General features: G+C 40.0%; 1 pseudogene; it reads right to left on the bottom strand.

Moving 5' to 3' along the window:
- Nucleotides 1-1327: 1327 nt before the first annotated feature.
- On the bottom strand, nucleotides 1328-4100 carry LOC127043849 (C-C chemokine receptor type 8-like; annotated as a pseudogene).
- Between the last annotated feature and the right edge of the window lie 1937 nt (nucleotides 4101-6037).

Genomic DNA, 6037 nt, shown 5'->3' with positions numbered 1-6037 from the left:
CTTATTTTGGAGTAAGGCTATGAACACTTATCTAGAAAATAGTGACAGAAGATCTTCCAGACAACCTCCACCACACCTATTTTTGGAACAAAGAGCTTATTACAAGGTCACTGGAGGCCCAGAACCCACCTTTGTTGCTATGACAAAGCCTTGTCTTAGCTACTGCACCACACTGCCTATCATTATGACTAAGTCTGTTTTGGTTATCTCTAACAACACAAACCACATACCTCTCCCAGATCCAGAGAGAAACCTGGATACTGGATCCCCAGTACTGTACCGCTGATTAATAAATACTTGTGTAACCCTCTGGGGACGTGTCTCCAGAAAAATTGGTCAGAAAATGTATTTATTTTTTGCCCCCATAAGAAAACTTTGACAAAAGTGAAGAGAAATTCATTTTTATCACAACTTTCCACAGAAAACTTCAAGATTTTGTTCAAAACCTAAAATGTTTGATTCTGAAATGCTGCTGTGGTGCCTCACAGGTGTTGTAGTTTGGCTGCCTCGTTTTCCTCTTTAGCTTGGAATCCCAATTTGGACCAGATCTTTTATGAAATACCATGGTCTCTCTTCTTAGTGAGGGATGCCATGCATCACGGGAGTCACATGATTGCGGTATATCATGAGAGATGTAGTCCATCTGAGGAGCATATACAGTATATATTTCCAACCTTAACTCTGACTAAACGTGAAGAATAGAGTGGAAAATATGAATATGTAAATGGAGTGCTTCACAATTTCTAACTACGTAAAGTCTTTGGAGAAATGGAAGTACTGTAAATAAATCACAGTATATTTCTGCTCTTCGTAGAGACTTGAGAAATGACAACAAGAATACAGAATTATAGTTAGAAATATATTTCAGGTCATTAATTAGTAACATTACAGTAATTATAATGATATTTTAAACATGGAAAGTAGAGTTGCTGAAAAAGATAGGAAAATTTCTTGACAGTCAATTATTTGACAATTCCCCACCTATATATTTTCTAGATTTTAAGGCATTATGATGTACTTTAAAAATTTGCTTACAGCAACCTTAAATGAACATAAATGTAATTTTATTTCCATGAATCATTGTTGAGGTTTTGAGAAAAGACTTGCTTAGAAGAGAATTTGAGAGGTCTTTTTTTGATGAAAGATTCCAGTGCATCATACTTCAATTTAGCTTGTCTTCAGGAATTATGATAACATATATTGCCAGGCTACATCTACTGGGTGTGAGGGGACATACAGGAGTCATAAGGTCTAATCCAGTCCCCATAAAAGTCATGGGGAAGACTCCTCTAGACTTCAGTGAGTTTTGGATTGGGCCAATAATAGCACAGGGCAGCAGAGCACTCTACATTTTAGAAAGGTTATGCACCAAACTAACATATAAGAAAAAATTCTGTCCTCAGAGGTTTCTATACAAGAATGTGATTCACTCCTGTCTTACTTCAGTGTTATGCAGTCATAATGGCACTGAAACTGAGAGTTACATCTGTGTCAAACTGGAGTAACTGAAGGGTGAGTCAGGTCATATACTGAAAAACGGTAGGTGATTTGTGTGCACAGCCAGCCAGTGAATAATTATCATCAAGAAAGAAAGCAGCCAATCAAGAGGGAATGTTTTGCTAGGAAGCTTTAAAAGAAGCTGTCACACACATTTAAAATTAAGTCAGAACTCAATAGATGTCCCCCCACCCCCTCCAGCCTGGTTTGTGTTTTAATGCTTGTCTACATAAACCTCCCCCAGATTTTTAAATATGGAAACTGTCAGGAAGCCAGTTATACAAAGATGCCATTTTGCTTTATTCAAGAAAAATACACATTTAATACAGAAAAATACTATGAGGAAGAAGGGGCACTGAGCATATGCAATGCATAGTATTATGGAAATATTTACATTAAGAATCTTGCAATTCTATGTCCTCTTCATTCACTGCAGACTTCCATTGTCCACAGAAGTGTCAGATCATGTTGGCGGTGGCATGTTCTGCTGATCTGTGGGTTTCTAGATAGGATCTCTGCATGTGGGTAGATGGATTTTTTTCACACCATGTGTTGGGAGGAATTGCTGCAATTTTTGATGGAGTGGAAGTCAAAATCCAGGACCAACTTTCCTCTGTCCCTAAAAAATAAACCATGGAGGTAGCACACTGGGCTAAGTCAATGCTAGTATGTTTTATAGGGCAATCGCTATATTTAAATGAATGCAGCTAGAATGTATGCCTGGGCAGGGAGTGGGAAAGCTTACAGAACTCTGTCACTATCAGAATAGCCTAATACTTGAGTGGGGAAGGAGTGAGAATTATTGGCTGAATTGCTACTAGAAATGCGACGGATGCAGTTTTGGAATATTTTTTTAAGGTGAGCTTTAAACATCTCGCCAGCAAAAGCATAGATCACTGGGTTCAGGCAGCAGTGGATGAAGGAGATTGATTCGGTCAGCTGCAGGGCCAGCACAAGCCTTTGGCTCATCTTGCAGTCGTTGATGATGTGCAAGTTCTGCAGAGAGTCTAGAAAAAGCACAATGTTGAAGGGAGCCCAGAAAAGGAAAAAGATGACCACAATGATGAAAATCAGCTAGATGGCTTTGATCTTGTTCTGGTTTTTGCAGCTCTGCAGATTTTTAGGATGTGAGAGTAGCAGTAAATGAGGATATTGAGTGGGATCAAAAGGCCCAAGATGTTGACTTCAAACTGAGTGAAAAATCACCAGGTCTTTTGGCCTGGAGGATATCTGGGGACACACTTGAGAGACTGTTCAATTTCCACTTCTTGGTTAAATGCCATATTTGGTATGGCAGCCAAACCAGCCATCATCCACAGGAGTAGGCTTATAATTATGCCACAGGTGGCTGTTCGAACTCTCATCCCATAGACAACATGAACGATTGCTATGTACCTGTCTATGCTCATGAGGGTTATAAAGAAAATGCTCCTGTAAAAGCCTATGTAATAAATACCAGCCATCATTTTACACACTGCATTTCCGAAAATCCATTCTTCTGCAGCATAGTGAGCTTGAAATGGGAAGGAGACAACAAAAAGCAGGTCAGAGATTGCAAGGTTGAGCAAGCACACCTCGGTCATGGTGGTGACTTTCTTCCTGGTCAAAAGTACACATATGAGCAAAGCATTTCCCACTAGGCTGAAGACAAATATCAGGCAGTAAACTATTGGAAGAAACAGTGATTTAAACCTGCTGAAACCATTGCCTTCACTGCAAGGAGAGGTACCTTCATCATACACATAGTCATATTCTGTGGTGTTTGGGAAAGGGCTTGTAAGAGTCATCTTTAAGACCTGTGCATAAAAAAAAGAAAATTGATTATGGGTATAGAAGGGTTGCAGAAAACCGCATTTTGCCATTGTTACTCACACTGAATGAAAGCAATGTGTCTGCTTGAAGAATAAGGTCCCGATCAGTGTAAAGGCTTGTCTAAACACAAAATTATACCATTTTAACTAAACTGGTTAGATAAAGTAGTGCGCACCTTTCATGTGGTGTCCCATAACAGTCAATCAGCACGTTATGTACAGAGAATCTCTTTCCAAAAAATAAAGATCTATTTTCATGCAAAGATCTTTAGTTAAAAATAATAAGGAATGAATCTATGTCATCTAACCTAAGTCTCTGCTATAATTCCAACATAATTAACATCTCATTCTATAATTATGTTTGATATTTGTAAAGCAACAGATTTATGTAGAATAAATATATGCCATGTGAAAGATATAAATATGTCATCTGATTCTGATCTCATTTACACCCATATAATACAAGACCAATTTTACTAAAATGAATAGGAGATACAGGTGCTCAGTATCTCTGAAGTTTAGGCTATTGTTATGCTGCTGATACCCTCTTCTCATCTTTATGGCTTCCAAAATTCACTGTTTTCCATAGAGAATCTCTTCTCCCTTCTCTACCTCCGTTGGCCTAACAATCAAGTAGAAAAAGCATTGCTTTCTAGATTATCAGAGACAAGTATCTCTCAAGGTGTGTCTCCCTCTTGTCAACTATAGTTAGTTAACTACAGTTAAGATGGCAGTATATTTAACATAGATGGATTTTACCTTTGACTAAGGAGGCAGGACTTTGTTTGATATTTGTTCTACTGTGTCGTCTTCCTCTCTTGGTCACAGATGTGTCCAAATGATCTTTTCTTCTTGGTGGTGGAGAATGATGAGCGTTTGTGATGTATAGACTCCCGACAGCTACAGAATAAGTATGGAGGCAAAACTGCTAGTTCAAGAGATAGTAAGATAGACGAGTAAACAGGAAAAGATGAACATGAAAGGATTTATAAATAGTTTCTGTGAGAAGGTATCAACTTCACTCTCTGAAGTGGATAGGTCTACGCATGTGAGCAGGTGCTCTCCAGTGTGTACAAGGGTTGCACAATTGACTCTCTAGCCTTTAGCAAAAAAACAAACAGCTATGGCCACCTCCATAATAGAAACTAAGACCCCTTAAAACCTATGCCAGGGACAAGTAGTGCCAATATACTGCAGGTGTAAATTGGTGTAGCTCTGTTGAAGTCATTGGAATTACACCAATTTAGAGCAGTTGAAAACCTGGCATGTAATTTCCAAAAAATATATTTGGTTTCTATCTTGTAACTGATATCAGCCAACATGCTAGATCTAGCCAAGTACTGTTTTTACGCACCTGCATATTAGTGATGTACAAACTTGTTTCAATGAGAAATGAAATCACACACACCTACACATATCTTCAACCACTTTTGAAAACTCAGTTTTATTTAAAGCTGAGAGATTTGCTTATTTGTTTGAGTACATCTTGGTGCATGCAGTCCATGTGGTTTGGGACAAAATACTGGTCCAACTGGATTGGCTTCAAATTATGATTGTTTTATATAGTGCTGTAAAGATGTGTGGGACTTTACAAACCAAATTAACACACTCTATTCATCCACAGATCTCAAAGGTGGGTAAGTATCATTCTCTCTGTTTTACTGTGAGCATAGAGGTGAAATGTCTTGCCTAAGTGGGCAAGTGAGAGATAGAGCCGGAAGAAGTAGTATTAATTTGTATGATGGTAACATCCAGAGAAGTGGAGATTGCTGGTATGCGCTGCACACGGGGCCGGCTCTAGCCATTTCGCCGCCCCAAGCACAGCAGCACACCACGGGGGGCACTCTGCCGCTCGCCGGTCCACCGGAGATGCCTGCCACTCTCCTAGCAACCGGCAGAGCGCCGCCCGCGGCAAGCTGCCCCAAGCACGAGCGTGGCGTGCTGAGGCCTAGAGCTGGCCCTGGCTGCACAAACACATACTGAAAAACTGTCCCAAAACCCTACAATCTAAACAGATAAGATGGACAAAGTGGAAACAGGCACAGAAGTGAAGTGATTTGCTAAAGGTCACACCATATGTCAATGGCAGAGCCAGGAGCAGAAACCCAGTTTCTTATTTCACAGTGCATGGTGCTATCTACTGGGCCATTCTGGTTTCAGTAAGTGCCCCTTCCCAAGATCTTATAATCTAACACAGACTACACTCACCATCACCAAAAATAAACTAAAAACCAGAATCCAGAAGATGGACAAAGAAATGATAAAGGACTAGTGGGAAGAGGTGATGGGGGTAAGCAGAGGAAATACAAGGGAGAGTGGGAACAATTGAGGGCAGAGCTGTACGGTGGAGTGAAATTATGCAGGACTGGAAGATCAGGACAAAAAGCATGAACCTGCTATGTTAAAAGAGAGGATGCTACTCAAATAGTTGCAAAGTGCCAGGGGAGGAAGATGACTCTAGCAGTTGCATTTTGGATAGACTGGGGTTGGCGAGTGGTGAGATGTGAAGAGATCAGGGAGAAGAAAGTTACTGTAAGAAATCCAAAAAAGTTTTAGGCATGGTGTGATGGAGTTCACTTAGGAGTCACTTTTGAAAATGGGACTTACGTGTTTTTAAAAACTAACCCTCTGTGTATAGGGAGAAAGGAATTAAAGGTGACAGAGTATGTGACATTGGGAACTAGAGAGGAGACTGATGTTATCGAGAGGAGAGGAGAAGGATTAGGAAG

This window comes from Gopherus flavomarginatus, chromosome 2 (assembly GCF_025201925.1).
Source record: "Gopherus flavomarginatus isolate rGopFla2 chromosome 2, rGopFla2.mat.asm, whole genome shotgun sequence".
Classification (NCBI taxonomy): domain Eukaryota; kingdom Metazoa; phylum Chordata; order Testudines; family Testudinidae; genus Gopherus; species Gopherus flavomarginatus.
This window is presented reverse-complemented; position numbering and strand designations above follow the sequence as displayed.